Source organism: Rhinoraja longicauda, chromosome 43, assembly GCF_053455715.1.
Source record: "Rhinoraja longicauda isolate Sanriku21f chromosome 43, sRhiLon1.1, whole genome shotgun sequence".
NCBI classification, from domain to species: domain Eukaryota; kingdom Metazoa; phylum Chordata; class Chondrichthyes; order Rajiformes; family Arhynchobatidae; genus Rhinoraja; species Rhinoraja longicauda.
The window spans coordinates 5,292,713-5,310,212 of record NC_135995.1 but is presented as its reverse complement, the minus strand read 5'-3'; the positions used below and the strand labels follow the sequence as shown (position 1 = coordinate 5,310,212).

General features: G+C 56.4%; 1 long non-coding RNA gene across 1 annotated transcript in view; it reads left to right on the top strand.

Moving 5' to 3' along the window:
• LOC144612252 (uncharacterized) overlaps window positions 1-17,462 on the top strand; it is a 17,983-nt gene extending 521 nt beyond the window's left edge. Inside the window, exons 2-3 of the long non-coding RNA XR_013549647.1 lie at window positions 15,411-15,440; window positions 17,423-17,462. This is a non-coding gene — a long non-coding RNA (uncharacterized LOC144612252). The remainder of the gene's footprint in view (window positions 1-15,410; window positions 15,441-17,422) is intronic.
• The last annotated feature ends 38 nt before the right edge of the window (window positions 17,463-17,500 follow it).

The following is a 17,500-nucleotide window of genomic DNA, read 5'->3' as shown; positions in this document are numbered from 1 at the left end:
TCAGTGTGTGTGGGTTAGTGTGTGTTTCAGTGTACGTGTGTGTGTGTTACTGTGTATGTGTGTGTGGTTAGTGTGTGTTTCAGTGTGTGTGTGTGTGTGTGGGTTAGTGTGTGTTTCAGTGTACGTGTGTGTGTGTGTGTTACTGTGTATGTGGGTTAGTGTGTGTTTCAGTGTACATGTGTGTGTTACTGTGTATGTGTGTGAGTTAGTGTGTGTTTCAGTGCACATGTGTATGTGTGTTACTGTGTGTGTGTTACTGTGTACGTACGTGTGTGTGTGATTCAGTGTACATGTGTGTGTTACTGTGTACGAATGTGTGTGTGTGTGTTAGTGTGTGTTTCAGTGTACTGTGTGTGCGTGTGTGAGCGATTGTGCATGTTTAAGTGTGTGTTACTGTGTGCGCGTGTGTGTTTGTTACTGTTTGTGCGTGTGTGAGCTATTGTGCATGTTTAAGTGTGTGTTACTGTGTGCGTGCGTGTGTTTGTTACTCTGTGTTATTGTGTGTGTGTTTAAGTGTGTGTTACTGTGTGCGTGCGTGTGTTTGTTACTGTGTGTGTGTGAGTGAGTTTGTGTGTGTTACTGTGTGCGTGCGTGTGTTTGTTACTGTGTGCGTGTGAGTGAGTTTGTGTGTGTGTTTAAGTGCGTGTTACTGTGCGTGTGGGAGTGTCTTTAAATGTGTGCGTGTTGTGAGTTAGGTTGTGTTTAAGTGTACATGTCTGTGTGTGTGTGTGTGTGAGTTAGTGTGTGTTTCAGTACACGTGTCTGTGTGTGTGAGTGAGTTAGGTTGTGTTTAAGTGTACCTGTGTGTGTGTGTGAGTTAGTGTTGTGTTTAAGTACACGTGTCTGTGTGTGTGTGTGAGTGAGTTAAGTTGTGTTTAAGTACGCGTGTGTGTGAGTTAGGTTGTGTTTAAGTACACGTGTCTGTGTGTGTGTGTGTGTGTGTGTGTGTGAGTTAGGTTGTGTTTAAGTACACGTGTCTGTGTGTGTGTGAGTTAGGTTGTGTTTAAGTACACGTGTCTATGTGTGTGTGTGAGTTAGGTTGTGTTTAAGTACGCGTGTGTGCGTGAGTTAGGTTGTGTTTCAGTACACGTGTGTGTGAGTTAGTGTGTGTTTAAGTGTGTGTGTGAGTTAGTGTGTGTTTCAGTACACGTGTCTGTGTGTGTGTGTGTGAGTTAGGTTGTGTTTAAGTGTACGTGTGTGTGTGAGTTAGTGTGTGTTTAAGTACGTGTGTGTGTGAGTTAGGTTGTGTTTAAGTGTACGTGTGTGTGTGAGTTAGGTTGTGTTTAAGTGTGTGTGTGTGTGAGTTAGGTTGTGTTTAAGTGTACGTGTGTGTGTGTGAGTTAGGTTGTGTTTAAGTGTGTGTGTGTGTGTGAGTTAGGTTGTGTTTAAGTGTACGTGTGTGTGTGTGAGTTAGGTTGTGTTTAAGTGTACGTGTGTGTGTGTGAGTTAGGTTGTGTTTAAGTGTACGTGTGTGTGTGTGAGTTAGGTTGTGTTTAAGTGTACGTGTGTGTGTGTGTGTGTTAGTGTGTGTTTCAGTACACGTGTGTGTGTAAGTTAGTGTGTGTTTAAGTGTGCGTGTACTGATAGATTGGTGACGTTTCGTGTCGTGACCCCTTCAGACCCCGTGTCGGGAGATGGAAAGGAGAGAGGAGGGAGAAACAGTGTGTTCACAAATGATAAGAGCAGAATGAGGCCATTCGGCCCGTCCAGTCCACTCCGCCAATCAATCACGGCCGGTCTATCTCTCTCTCCCTCCCAACCCCATTCTCCTGCCTTCTCCCCATAACCCCTGACACCGCACTGATCGAGAATCTGTCCGTCTCTGTGCCTTAAAACCATCCACTGACTTGCGGCCTCCACTGCCCTCTGTGGCAGAGAATCACACAGATTCACCGCCCTCTGGCTAAAGAAATTCCTCCTCATCTCCTTCCCTAAAGGAACGTCCTTTAATTCTGAGGCCGTGCCCTCTGGTCCCGGACTCTCCCGCTGGTGGAAACATCCTCTCCACATCCACTGTGTCTGGGCCGCTCGCTGTTCGTGTAAAGTTTCATTGGGGCCCTCCCCCCCCCGCTCGATCTTCTAAACTCCAGCGAGCGCAGGCCCAGCGCCCATAAACGCCCGCCCTGCGTTAACCCGATCGTTCCTGGGAAATCATTTCCATGGAATGTATTTTCCGATGGAGTGTTTACACAAGATTAATTCTTAGGAATGTTGGACAGGTACAAAGTGCTGGAGTAACTCAGCGGGTCGGGCAGCATCTCTGTGGGGAACGTGGACAGGTACAACAGTGCTGGAGTAACTCAGCGGGTCAGGCAGCATCTCTGGAGAATACGGATAGGTACATCGATCAGTGCGGGTGTCAGGGGTTACGGGGAGAAGGCAGGAGAATGGGGTTGGGAGGGAGAGATAGATCAGCGGTGATCGAATGGCGGAGTGGACTCGATGGGCCGAATGGCCTAATTCTGCTCCTATCACTTATGGTGTCAGATTAGTTAAAGGGGAAGTGCAACGAGACCTGGGTGTCCCTAGTACACCAGTCACTGAAAGTAGGCGTGCATGTACAGCAGGCAGTGAAGAAAGCCAATGGCATGTTGGCCTTCATGACGCGAGGAGTTGAGTACAGGAGCAAAGATGTCCTTCTGCAGTTGTACAGGGCCCTGGTGAGACCGCACCTGGAGTACTGTGCGCAGTTGTACAGGGCCCTGGTGAGACCGCACCTGGAGTACTGTGAGCAGTTGTACAGGGCCCTGGTGAGACCACACCTGGAGTACTGTGTGCAGTTGGACCGGGCCCTAGTGAGACCGCACCTGGAGTACTGTGTGCAGTTGTACAGGGCCCTAGTGAGACCGCACCTGGAGTACTGTGTGCAGTTGTACAGGGCCCTAGTGAGACCGCACCTGGAGTACTGTGTGCAGTTGTACAGGGCCCTGGTGAGACCGCACCTGGAGTACTGTGTGCAGTTTTGGTCTCCTAGTTTGAGGAAGGACGTCCTTGCTATTGAGGCAGTGCAGCGTAGGTTCACCAGGTTAATCCCCGGGATGGCGGGACTGTCGTACGAGGAAAGATTGGAAAGACTGGGGCTTGTATTCGCTGGAGTTTAGAAGGACGAGAGGGGGATCTTATAGAGAGACGTATAAAATTATAAAAGGACTGGAGAAGCTAGATGCAGGAAACATGTTCCCAATGTTGGGGAGTCCAGAACCAGGGGCCACACACACACAGTCTAAGAATAAAGGGGAGGCCGTTTAAAACTGAGGTGAGGAGGAACGTTTCCAGTTGTGAATGTGTGGGATTCTCTGCCACAGAGGGCAGTGGAGGCTGATTCATTGGATGGGTTTAAGAGAGAGTTAGATAGAGCTCTAGGGGCTAGTGGGATCAAGGGATATGGGGAGAAGGCAGGCACGGGTTACTGATTGTGGACGGTCAGCCGCGATCACAGTGAATGGCGGTGCGTACAGGCTCGAAGGGCCGAGTGGCCTCCTCCTGCACCTGTTGTCGAAGGTGAACCGTACAATAAAAATCTGCTGAACCTTTCAGTGGGGGCGGAGAGAGAGAGAGAGAGAGAGAGAGAGAGAGGGAGAGAGAGAGAGAGAGAGGGAGGGAGGGAGAGAGAGAGAGGGAGAGACTTATTGGGTGCATTTTTGGCCATAAAAACAACATGATTAAATTAAAGCCGTTTGTAAAGACATCAGGCGCGGCTCGCTAAATGGACCGTGTAATCAGGGCCTTGAACTGTAGACGGAAGCTTCTAGAAGATCCAAGGTCACCTCTCACTCCTCCTCCCCTTGCCTGACGCCATTTTGTTTCGTCATCTTCAACCATGGAGTCTTTCAGCAGGGAAACATGCCCTCCGGCCCAACTTGCCCACGCCGGCCAACAGGCCTAGGGTTGCCGACTGTCCCTGTATCAACCGGAACATCCCGTGTTTTGGGCTAAATTGGTTTGTCCCGCTGTAGGCCCGGACAGTGTAGGCCCAGACGCTGTAGGCCCGGACAGTGTAGGCCCGGGGGGGGGGGGGCTGTAGGCCCAGACACTGTAGGCCCAGACATTGTTAGCCTGGACGCTGTAGGCCCAGGCACTGTATGCACAGACGTTGTAGGCCCAGACCGTGTAAGCCGGGACGCTGTAGGCCCAGACGCTGTAGGCCCAAACACTCTAGGCCCGGACAGTGTAGGCCCAGACGCTGTAGGCCCAGGCATTGTTTGCCTGGACGCTGTAGGCCCGGACGCTGTAGGCCCAAACACTCTAGGCCCAGACAGTGTAGGCCCGGACATGGTAGGCCCAGACACTGTAGGCCAGGGCGCCGCCTAACCGAGGTTGCCTAGCAACCCGCCTCCCGGCCCGGGCGGCCACCATTGGTGGAGCGGGAGCACGTGGCCGCTGGCTGGGTGAGGTCACGTGGGGCGCGGGGCGGTGACATCACCTTGTCCCGTATTTGGGAGCGATGAAGTTGGCAACCCAAAACATGCCCCATCTACACTAGTCCCACCTGCCCACACCGACCAACATGCCCCATCTACACTAGTCCCACCTGCCCACACCGGCCAACATGCCCCATCTACACTAGTCCCACCTGCCCACACCGGCCAACATGCCCCATCTACACTAGTCCCACCTGCCCACACCGGCCAACATGCCCCATCTACACTAGTCCCACCTGCCCACACCGACCAACATGCCCCATCTACACTAGTCCCACCTGCCCACACCGGCCAACATGCCCCATCTACACTAGTCCCACCTGCCCACACCGGCCAACATGCCCCATCTACACTAGTCCCACCTGCCCACACCGGCCAACATGCCCCATCTACACTAGTCCCACCTGCCCGCGTTTGGCCCATATCCCTCCAAACCCGTCCTATCCATGTACCTGTCCAACTGTTTCTTAAACGTTGGGATAGTCCCAGCCTCAACTACCTCTTCCGGCAGCTCGTTCCATACACCCACCACCCTCTGTGTGGAAAAAAAGTTGCTCCTCAGGTTACTATTAAATCTTTCCCACCCCCCCCCCCCCCCCCACACACACACAGTGGGCCGAAGGGCCTGTTTCCGCGCAGTATCTCTAAACTAAACTAAACAAGGGTAGGTTCACCAGGTTAATCCGCGGGATGGCGGGACTGTCGTACGAGGAAAGATTGGAAAGACTGGGGCTTGTGTTCACTGGAGTTTAGAAGGACGAGAGGGGGATCTTATAGAGACGTGTAAAATTATAAAAGGACTGGACAAGCTAGATGCAGGAAACATGTTCCCAATGTTGGGGGAGTCCAGAACCAGGGGCCACACACACACAGTCTAAGAATAAAGGGGAGGCCGTTTAAAACTGAGGTGAGGAGGAACGTTTGCAGTTGTGAATGTGTGGGATTCTCTGCCACAGAGGGCAGTGGAGGCCGATTCACTGGATGGGTTTAAGAGAGAGTTAGATAGAGCTCTAGGGGCTAGTGGGATCAAGGGATATGGGGAGAAGGCAGGCACGGGTTACTGATTGTGGACGGTCAGCCGCGATCACGATGAATGGCGGTGCGTACAGGCTCGAAGGGCCGAATGGCCTCCTCCTGCACCTGTTGTCGAAGGTGAACAGTACAATAAAAATCTGCTGAACCTTTCACTGGGGGCGGAGACAGAGAGAGAGGGAGAGAGAGAGAGAGAGAGGGAGAGAGAGAGAGAGAGAGGGAGAGACTTATTGGGTGCATTTTTGGCCATAAAAACAACATGATTAAATTAAACCCGTCGTAAAGACATCAGGCGCGGCTCGCTAAATGGACCGTGTAATCAGGGCCTTGAACCGTTGACGGAAGCTTCTAGAAGATCCAAGGTCACCTCTCTCTCCTCCTCCCCTTGCCTGACGCCATTTTGTTTCGTCATCTTCAACCATGGAGTCTTTCAGCAGGGAAACATGCCCTCCGGCCCAACTTGCCCACGCCGGCCAACAGGACTAGGTTTGCCGACTGTCCCTGTATCAGCCGGAACATCCCGTGTTTTGGGCTAAATTGGTTTGTCCCGCTGTAGGCCCGGACAGTGTAGGCCTGGACGCTGTAGGTCCGGACAGTGTAGGCCCAGACGCTGTAGGCCCGGACAGTGTAGGCCCAGACGCTGTAGGCCCAAACACTCTAGGCCCGGACAGTGTAGGCCCAGACGCTGTAGGCCCGGACAGTGTAGGCCCAGACGCTGTAGGCCCAGACGCTGTAGGCCCGGACAGTGTAGGCCCAGACGCTGTAGGCCCAGACATTGTTAGCCTGGACGCTGAAGGCCCGGACGTTGTAGGCCCGGACAGTGTAAGCCCGGACGCTGTAGGCCCAGACGCTCTAGGCCCGGAAAGCGTAGGCCCCGGACACTGTAGGCCCGGGCGCCGCCTAACGGAGGTTGCCTAGCAACCCGTCTCCCGGCCCGAGCGGCCGCCATTGGTAGAGCGTGAGCACGTGGCCGCTGGCTGGCTGAGGTCACGTGGGGCGCGGGGCGGTGACGTCACCTTGTCCCGTATTTGTGAGCGAGGAAGTTGGCAACCCTAATCATGCCCCATCGGCCCATCCAGTCCACTCCGCCATTCAATCACGGCTGGTCTATCTCTCCCTCCCAACCCCATTCTCCTGCCTTCTCCCCATAACCCCTGACACCCGCACTGATCGAGAATCTATCTATCTCTGTGCCTTACAAACACCCACTGACTTGTGGCCTCCACCGCCCTCTGTGGCAGAGAATCACACAGATTCACCGCCCTCTGGCGAAAGAAATTCAATAGACAATAGTTGCAGGAGGAGGCCATTCGGCACTTCGAGCCTGTACGCACCGCCATTCATTGTGATCATGGCTGATCATTCTCGATCAGTACCCCGTTCCTGCCTTCTCCCCATACCCCCTGACTCCGCTATCCTTAAGAGCTCTATCCAGCTCTCTCTTAAATGCATTCAGAGAATTGGCCTCCACTGCCTTCTGAGGCAGAGAATTCCACAGATTCACAACTCTCTGACTGGAAAAGTTTTTCCTCATCTCCGTTCTAAATGGCCGACCCCTTATTCTGAAACTGTGGCCCCTGGTTCTGGACTCCCCCAACATTGGGAACATGTTTCCTGCCTCTTAACGTGTCCAACCCCTTAATAATCTTATACGTTTCGATAAGATCTCCTCTCGTCCTTCTAAACTCCAGCGAATACAAGCCCCAGTCTTTCCAATCTTTCCTCGTACGACAGTCCCGCCATCCCGGGGATTAACCTGGTGAACCTACGCTGCACGCCCTCAATAGCAGGAATGTCCTTCCTCAAATTTGGAGACCAAAACTGTACACAGTACTCCAGGTGCGGTCTCACCAGGGCCCAGTACAACTGCAGAAGGACCTCTTTGCTCCTATACTCAACTCCTCTTGTTATGAAGGCCAACATGCCATTGGCTTTCTTCACTGCCTGCAGTAAAGTGACGTCCTTTAATTCTGAGTCTGTGCCCTCTGGTCCTAGACTCTCCCACTAGTGGAAACATCCACTCCACAACCACTCTATCCGGGCCTTTCGTTGTTCGGTGAAAGTTTCCATGAGTTTCCCCCCCCCCGCTCGATCTTCTAAACTCCATCGAGCACAGGCCCAGTGCCATCAAACGCTCACCGTACATTAATCCGCTCGTCCCTGCGATCAGAGAGATTTTATTGAGCGAGAGAGGAGGGGGGGAGGAGGGAAGGAGTTTAATTGTAAATGTGTGACCTTCAGACCGTGCAGAGAGCAGGGATTTAGTCAGGAAGTGTTAGAACAGGAAGCCAATTGGCGATCAGCCAAGCTAGCAGTATAGTGTGTTGGCTGGAATAGTGTATATCCCCAGAGTTGTACACACAGACCCGTCCCCACTCGTACAGAGTCCGGGCCTACACTGTCCGGGCCTACAGCGTCCGGGCCTACACTGTCCAGGCCTACACTGTCCGGGCCTACAGTGTCCGGGCCTACACCGTCCGGGCCTACACTGTCCGGGCCTACAGCGTCCGGGCCTACACTGTCCGGGCCTACACTGTCCGGGCCTACAGCGTCCGGGCCTACAGCGTCCGGGTCTACACTGTCCGGGCATACAGTGTCCGGGCCTACACTGTCCGGGCCTACAGCGTCCGGGCCTACAGTGTCCGGGCCTACACTGTCCGGGCCTACACTGTCCGGGCCTACAGTGTCCGGGCCTACACTGTCCGGGCCTACAGTGTCCGGGCCTACAGTGTCCGGGCCTACACTGTCCGGGCCTACAGTGTGCGGGCCTACAATGTCCGGGCCTACACTGTCCGGGCCTACAGTGTCCGGGCCTACAGTGTCCGGGCCTACACTGTCCGGGCCTACACACTGTCCGGGCCTACACTGTCCGGGCCTGCACTGTCCGGGCCTGCAGAGTCCGGGCCTACAGAGACCGGGCCTACACGGTCCGGGCCTACATTGTCCGGGCCTACACTGTCTGGGCCTACAGTGTCCGGGCCTACAGCGTCCGGGCCTACACTGTCCGGGCCTACAGAGTCCGGGCCTACATCGTCCGGGCCTACAGCGTCCGGGCCTACAGAGTCCGGGCCCACAGCGTCCGGGCCCTCACTGTCCGGGCCTACAGTGTCCAGGCCTACAGCATCGGGGCCTACAGAGTCCGGGCCCACACTGTCCGGGCCTACAGCGTCCGAGCCTACAGCGTCTGAGCCCAAACTGTCCGGGCCCACAGCGTCCAGGCCTACAGCGTCCGAGCCTACAGCGTCTGAGCCCAAACTGTCCGGGCCCACAGCGTCCAGGCCTACAGCGTCCAGGGCAGTTTCTTCCCGGCTGTTATCAGGCAACTGAACCATCCTACCACCACCAGAGTGCGGTCCTGACCTCCTATCTACCTGATTGGTGACCCTCGGACTATCCTTGATCGGACTTTGCTGGATTTGACCGTGACAGTAAATAATCTATTAATCAAGGGCGGTCACGGTGGTGCAGCGGGTGGAGCTGCTGCCTCACGGCGCCAGAGACCCGGGTTCCATCCCGACCGCGGGCGCTGTCTGTGCGGAGTTTGTGCGTACGTTCTCTCCCCGTGACCCGCGTGGGTTTTCTCCGGGCGCTCCGGTTTCCTCCCACACTCCAAAGACGTGCGTGCGGGTTTGTAGGTTAATTGGCTTCGTTGTAAAGATTGTAAATTGTCCCTCAGTGTGTGTGTGTGTGTGTGGGATAGTGTTAGTGTGTGTGTGGGGGGGATAGTGTTAGTGTGTGTGGGATAGTGTTAGTGTGTGTGTGGGGGGGGGTGGGGGATAGTGTTAGTGTGTGTGGGATAGTGTTAGTGTGTGTGTGTGTGTGCGTGTGTGAGAGACGGTTTGGTACAGCAGGAAGGTGGTGCAGAAACAGGCCTTTTGTCCCCTCTAATCCGTGCTAGCCGGCTTTAGTCCACAAATTAAGATCACAGGTGATAGGAGCAGAATTAGGCCATTCGGCCCGTCCAGTCCACTCCGCCATTCAATCACGGCTGATCTATCTCTCCCTCCCAACCCCATTCTCCTGCCTTCACCCCATAACCCCTGACACCCGCACTGATCGAGAATCTATCTGTCTCTGTGCCTTACAAACACCCACTGACTTGCGGCCTCCACTGCCCTCTGTGGCAGAGAATCACACAGATTCACCGCCCTCCGGCGAAAGAAATTCAATAGACAATAGTTGCAGGAGGAGGCCATTCGGCCCTTCGAGCCTGTACGCACCGCCATTCAATGTGATCATGGCTGATCATTCTCAATCAGTACCCCGTTCCTGCCTTCTCCCCATACCCCCTGACTCCGCTATCCTTAAGAGCTCTATCTAGCTCTCTCTTGAATGCATTCAGAGAATTGGCCTCCACTGCCGTCTGAGGCAGAGAATTCCACAGATTCACAACTCTCTGACTGGAAAGGTTTTTCCTCATCTCAGTTCTAAATGGCCGACCCCTTATTCTGAAACTGTGGCCCCTGGTTCTGGACTCTCCCAACATTGGGAACATGTTTCCTGCCTCTTAACGTGTCCAACCCCTTAATAATCGTATATGTTTCGATAAGATCTCCTCTCATCCTTCTAAATTCCAGTGTATACAAGCCTAGTCGCTCCAGCCTTTCCTCGTACGACAGTCCCACCATCCCGGGGATTAACCTGGTGAACCTACGCTGCACGCCCTCAATAGCAAGAATATCCTTCCTCAAATTTGGAGACCAAAACTGCACACAGTGCTCCAGATGCGGTCTCACCAGGGCCCTGTACAACTGTAGAAGGACCTCTTTGCTCCTATACTCAACTCCTCTTGTTATGAAGGCCAACATGCCATTGGCTTTCTTCACTGCCTGCAGTAAAGTGACGTCCTTTAATTCTGAGTCTGTGCCCTCTGGTCCTAGACTCTCCCACTAGTGGAAACATCCACTCCACAACCACTCTATCCGGGCCTTTCGTTGTTCGGTGAAAGTTTCCATGAGTTTCCCCCCCCCCCGCTTGATCTTCTAAACTCCATCGAGCACAGGCCCAGTGCCATCAAACGCTCACCGTACATTAATCCGCTCGTCCCTGCGATCAGAGAGATTTTATTGAGCGAGAGAGGAGGGGGGGAGGAGGGAAGGAGTTTAATTGTAAATGTGTGACCTTCAGACCGTGCAGAGAGCAGGGATTTAGTCAGGAAGTGTTAGAACAGGAAGCCAATTGGCGATCAGCCAAGCTAGCAGTATAGTGTGTTGGCTGGAATAGTGTATATCCCCAGAGTTGTACACACAGACCCGTCCCCACTCGTACAGAGTCCGGGCCTACACTGTCCGGGCCTACAGCGTCCGGGCCTACACTGTCCAGGCCTACACTGTCCGGGCCTACAGTGTCCGGGCCTACACCGTCCGGGCCAACACTGTCCGGGCCTACAGCGTCCGGGCCAACACTGTCCAGGCCTACACTGTCCGGGCCTACACCGTCCGGGCCTACAGCGTCCGGGCCTACAGCGTCCGGGCCTACACTGTCCGGGCCTACAGTGTCCGGGCCTACACTGTCCGGGCCTATGGAGTCCAGGCCCACAGCATCCGGGCCCTCACTGTCCGGGCCTAGTGTCCGGGCCTACACTGTCCGGGCCTACAGCGTCCGGGCCTACACTGTCCGGGCCTACACTGTCCGGGCCTACAGTGTCCGGGCCTACAGCGTCCGGGCCTACACTGTCCGGGCCTACACTGTCCGGGCCTACAGTGTCCGGGCCTACACTGTCCGGGCCTACAGTGTCCGGGCCTACACTGTCCGGGCCTACACTGTCCGGGCCTACAGTGTGCGGGCCTACAATGTCCGGGCCTACACTGTCCGGGCCTACACTGTCCGGGCCTACAATGTCCGGGCCTACAGCGTCCGGGCCTACACTGTCCGGGCCTACACTGTCCGGGCCTACACACGTCCGGGCCTGCACTGTCCGGGCCTATAGTGTCCGGGCCTACAGTTTCCGGGCCTACACTGTCCGGGCCTACACGGTCCGGGCCTACACTGTCTGGGCCTACAGCGTCCGGGCCTACACTGTCCGGGCCTACACTGACCGGGCCTACACTGTCCGGGCCTGCACTGTCCGGGCCTGCAGAGTCCGGGCCTACAGAGACCGGGCCTACATTGTCCGGGCCTACACTGTCTGGGCCTACAGTGTCCGGGCCTACAGCGTCCGGGCCTACACCGTCCGGGCCTACAACGTCCGGGCCTACACCGTCCGGGCCCACACCGTCCGGGCCTACAGCGTCCGGGCCTACACTGTCCGGGCCTACAGTGTCCGGGCCTACACCGTCCGGGCCTACAGCGTCCGGGCCCACAGCGTCTAGGCCTACAGTGTCCGGGCCTACAGCGTCCGGGCCTACAGAGTCCGGGCCCACACTGTCCGGGCCTACAGCGTCCGAGCCTACAGCGTCTGAGCCCAAACTGTCCGGGCCCACAGCGTCCAGGCCTACAGCGTCCAGGGCAGTTTCTTCCCGGCTGTTATCAGGCAACTGAACCATCCTACCACCACCAGAGTGCGGTCCTGACCTCCTGTCTACCTGATTGGTGACCCTCGGACTATCCTTGATCGGACTTTGCTGGATTTGACCTTGACAGTAAATAATCTATTAATCAAGGGCGGTCACGGTGGCGCAGCGGGTGGAGCTGCTGCCTCACGGCGCCAGAGACCCGGGTTCCATCCCGACCGCGGGCGCTGTCTGTCTGTGCGGAGTTTGTGCGCACGTTCTCTCCCCATGACCCGCGTGGGTTTTCTCCGGGCGCTCCGGTTTCCTCCCACACTCCAAAGACGTGCGTGCGGGTTTGTAGGTTAATTGGCTTCGTTGTAAAGATTGTAAATTGTCCCTCAGTGTGTGTGTGTGTGTGTGGGACAGTGTTAGTGTGTGTGTGGGGGGGATAGTGTGTGTGTGTGTGGGATAGTGTTAGTGTGTGTGTGTGTGTGGGACAGTGTTAGTGTGTGTGTGGGGGGGATAGTGTGTGTGTGTGTGGGATAGTGTTAGTGTGTGTGTGTGTGTGCGTGTGTGAGAGACGGTTTGGTACAGCAGGAAGGTGGTGCAGAAACAGGCCTTTTGTCCCCTCTAATCCGTGCTAGCCGGCTTTAGTCCACAAATTAAGATCACAGGTGATAGGAGCAGAATTAGGCCATTCGGCCCGTCCAGTTCACTCCGCCATTCAATCACGGCTGATCTATCTCTCCCTCCCAACCCCATTCTCCTGCCTTCACCCCATAACCCCTGACACCCGCACTGATCGAGAATCTATCTGTCTCTGTGCCTGACAAACACCCACTGACTTGCGGCCTCCACTGCCCTCTGTGGCAGAGAATCACACAGATTCACCGCCCTCCGGCGAAAGAAATTCAATAGACAATAGTTGCAGGAGGAGGCCATTCGGCCCTTCGAGCCTGTACGCACCGCCATTCATTGTGATCATGGCTGATCATTCTCAATCAGTACCCCGTTCCTGCCTTCTCCCCATACCCCCTGACTCCGCTATCCTTAAGAGCTCTATCCAGCTCTCTCTTGAATGCATTCAGAGAATTGGCCTCCACTGCCTTCTGAGGCAGAGAATTCCACACCTTCACAACTCTCTGACTGGAAAGGTTTTTCCTCATCTCAGTTCTAAATGGCCGACCCCTTATTCTGAAACTGTGGCCCCTGGTTCTGGACTCTCCCAACATTGGGAACATGTTTCCTGCCTCTTAACGTGTCCAACCCCTTAATAATCGTATATGTTTCGATAAGATCTCCTCTCATCCTTCTAAATTCCAGTGTATACAAGCCTAGTCGCTCCAGTCTTTCAACATATGACAGTCCCGCCATCCCGGGGATTAACCTGGTGAACCTACGCTGCACGCCCTCAATAGCAAGAATATCCTTCCTCAAATTTGGAGACCAAAACTGCACACAGTGCTCCAGATGCGGTCTCACCAGGGCCCTGTACAACTGCAGAAGGACCTCTTTGCTCCTATACTCAACTCCTCTTGTTATGAAGGCCAACATGCCATTGGCTTTCTTCACTGCCTGCAGTAAAGTGACGTCCTTTAATTCTGAGTCTGTGCCCTCTGGTCCTAGACTCTCCCACTAGTGGAAACATCCACTCCACAACCACTCTATCCGGGCCTTTCGTTGTTCGGTGAAAGTTTCCATGAGTTTCCCCCCCCCGCTCGATCTTCTAAACTCCATCGAGCACAGGCCCAGTGCCATCAAACGCTCACCGTACATTAATCCGCTCGTCCCTGCGATCAGAGAGATTTTATTGAGCGAGAGAGGAGGGGGGGAGGAGGGAAGGAGTTTAATTGTAAATGTGTGACCTTCAGACCGTGCAGAGAGCAGGGATTTAGTCAGGAAGTGTTAGAACAGGAAGCCAATTGGCGATCAGCCAAGCTAGCAGTATAGTGTGTTGGCTGGAATAGTGTATATCCCCAGAGTTGTACACACAGACCCGTCCCCACTCGTACAGAGTCCGGGCCTACACTGTCCGGGCCTACAGCGTCCGGGCCTACACTGTCCGGGCCTACACTGTCCGGGCCTACACCGTCCGGGCCTACAGCGTCCGGGCCAACACTGTCCGGGCCTACACTGTCCGGGCCTACAGCGTCCGGGCCTACACTGTCCGGGCCTATGGAGTCCAGGCCCACAGCGTCCGGGCCCTCACTGTCCGGGCCTACAGTGTCCGGGCCTACACTGTCCGGGCCTACAGCGTCCGGGCCTACACTGTCCGGGCCTACACTGTCCGGGCCTACAGTGTCCGGGCCTACACTGTCCGGGCCTACAGTGTCCGGGCCTACACTGTCCGGGCCTACACTGTCCGGGCCTACAGTGTGCGGGCCTACAATGTCCGGGCCTACACTGTCCGGGCCTACAGTGTCCGGGCCTACACTGTCCGGGCCTACAATGTCCGGGCCTACAGCGTCCGGGCCTACACTGTCCGGGCCTACACACGTCCGGGCCTGCACTGTCCGGGCCTATAGTGTCCGGGCCTACAGTTTCCGGGCCTACACTGTCCGGGCCTACACGGTCCGGGCCTACACTGTCTGGGCCTACAGCGTCCGGGCCTACACTGTCCGGGCCTACACTGTCCGGGCCTACACTGTCCGGGCCGGCACTGTCCGGGCCTGCAGAGTCCGGGCCTACAGAGACCGGGCCTACATTGTCCGGGCCTACACTGTCTGGGCCTACAGTGTCCGGGCCTACAGCGTCCGGGCCTACACCGTCCGGGCCTACAACGTCCGGGCCTACACCGTCCGGGCCCACACCGTCCGGGCCTACAGCGTCCGGGCCTACACTGTCCGGACCTACAGAGTCCGGGCCTACACCGTCCGGGCCTACAGCGTCCGGGCCTACACTGTCCGAGCCTACAGCGTCTGAGCCCAAACTGTCCGGGCCCACAGCGTCCAGGCCTACAGCGTCCAGGGCAGTTTCTTCCCGGCTGTTATCAGGCAACTGAACCATCCTACCACCACCAGAGTGCGGTCCTGACCTCCTATCTACCTGATTGGTGACCCTCGGACTATCCTTGATCGGACTTTGCTGGATTTGACCTTGACAGTAAATAATCTATTAATCAAGGGCGGTCACGGTGGTGCAGCGGGTGGAGCTGCTGCCTCACGGCCCCAGAGACCCGGGTTCCATCCCGACCGCGGGCGCTGTCTGTCTGTGCGGAGTTTGTGCGCACGTTCTCTCCCCGTGACCCGCGTGGGTTTTCTCCGGGCGCTCCGGTTTCCTCCCACACTCCAAAGACGTGCGTGCGGGTTTGTAGGTTAATTGGCTTCGGTGTAAAGATTGTAAATTGTCCCCAGTGTGTGTGTGTGTGTGTGTGTGTGTGTGTGTGTGTGTGCATGTGCGTGTGTGGGATAGTGTTAGTGTGTGGGGATCGCTGGTCGGCACGGACTCGGTGGGCCGGAGGGCCAGTTTCCGCGATGTGTCTCCAAACTAAAAAAACTAAACTAAACTAATCTCTTTCTCTCCACAGCCACCATTGGCGTTTGGGCAGGGGATACTGGTGAGTCTTGACATCACACAGCGCGGAAACAGGCCCTTCGGCCCAACTTGCCCACACCGCCCAACATGCCCCACCTACACAAGTCCCACCTGCCCACACCGGCCAACATGCCCCATCTACACTAGTCCCACCTGCCCACAGCCGGCCAACATGCCCCATCTACACTAGTCCCACCTGCCCACACCGACCAACATGCCCATCTACACTAGTCCCACCTGCCCACACCGGCCAACATGCCCCATCTACACTAGTCCCACCTGCCCACACCGACCAACATGCCCCATCTACACTAGTCCCACCTGCCCACACCGACCAACATGCCCCATCTACACTAGTCCCACCTGCCCACACCGGCCAACATGCCCCATCTACACTAGTCCCACCTGCCCACACCGGCCAACATGCCCCATCTACACTAGTCCCACCTGCCCACACCGGCCAACATGCCCCATCTACACTAGTCCCACCTGCCCACACCGACCAACATGCCCCATCTACACTAGTCCCACCTGCCCACACCGGCCAACATGCCCCATCTACACTAGTCCCACCTGCCCACACCGGCCAACATGCCCCATCTACACTAGTCCCACCTGCCCACACCGGCCAACATGCCCCACCTACACTAGTCCCACCTGCCCACACCGGCCAACATGCCCCATCTACACTAGTCCCACCCGCCCGCGTTTGGCCCATATCCCTCCAAACCCGTCCTATCCATGTATCTGTCCAACTGTTTCTTAAACGTTGGATAGTTCCAGCCTCAACTACCTCCTCCGGCAGCTCGTTCCATACACCCACCACCCTCTGTGTGGAAAAGTTACCCCTCAGATTCCTATTAAATCTTTCCCCCTATTGCCTTGTCTATTGTCCCCACAAGTTCCCATTAAATCTTTCCCCCCCCCTCTCTCACCTTGAACCCATGTCCTCTGGTCCTCGATTCCCCCACTCTGGCAAGAGACTCTGTGCGTCTACCCGATCTATTCCCCTGGTGATGTTGTACACCTCTATAAGATCGCCCCTCATCCTCCTGCGCTCCAAGGAACAGAGTCCCAGCCTGGCCCCAACCTCTCCCTGTAGCTCAGGCCCCTCGAGTCCTGGCAACATCCTCGTGAATCTTCCAGCCTGCCCCCACCGCCTCACAATTAAAGGACGTTCCTTTAGGAAGGAGATGAGGGGGAATTTCTTTAGCCAGAGGGCGGTGAATCTGTGGGATTTGTTGCCCCAGAAGGCAGTGGGGGTTGCCAACTTCCCCGCTCCCAAATACAGGACAAGGTGACGTCACCGCCCCGCGCCCCACGTGACCTCACCCAGCCAGCGGCCACGTGCTCCCGCTCCAACACTGTCCGGGCCTACATTGTCAGGGCCTACACTGTCCGAGGCTACACCGTCCGGGCCTACAGCGTCCGGGCCTACAGCGTCCGGGCCTACAGCGTCCGGGCCTACACCGTCCGGGCCTACACCGTCCGGGCCTACATTGTCCGGGCCTACACCGTCCGGGCCTACAGCTTCCGGGCCTACACCGTCCGGGCCTACAGTGTCCGGGCCTACACCGTCCGGGCCTACACCGTCCGGGCCTACATTGTCCGGGCCTACAGCGTCCGGGCCTACACCGTCCGGGCCTACACCGTCCGGGCCTACAGCGTCCGGGCCTACACCGTCCGGGCCTACAGTGTCCGGGCCTACAGCGTCCGGGCCTACACCGTCCGGGCCTACATCGTCCGGGCCTACACCGTCCGGGCCTACAGCGTCCGGGCCTACACTGTCCGGGCCTACAGTGTCCGGGCCTACACTGTCCGGGCCTACACTGTCCGGGCCTACACTGTCCGGGCCTACACCGCCCCCCGGGGCCTAATATGGGACAAGGGCAACCGGAGTCCTGACCCGCTCCTTTGACCCCCGACCCCCGCGGCGGTGACCCCTGTCCCTCGCGTTGACCCCCACGGCGCCAACCCATGACTTCTGACCTCTGTCTCCCACAGACCCCCCACGGAGGGATGGTGCACAATTCACCTACGGTGAGTTTAAAGGGGAGGGGGATGGGCTAGCAGGGGATGGGA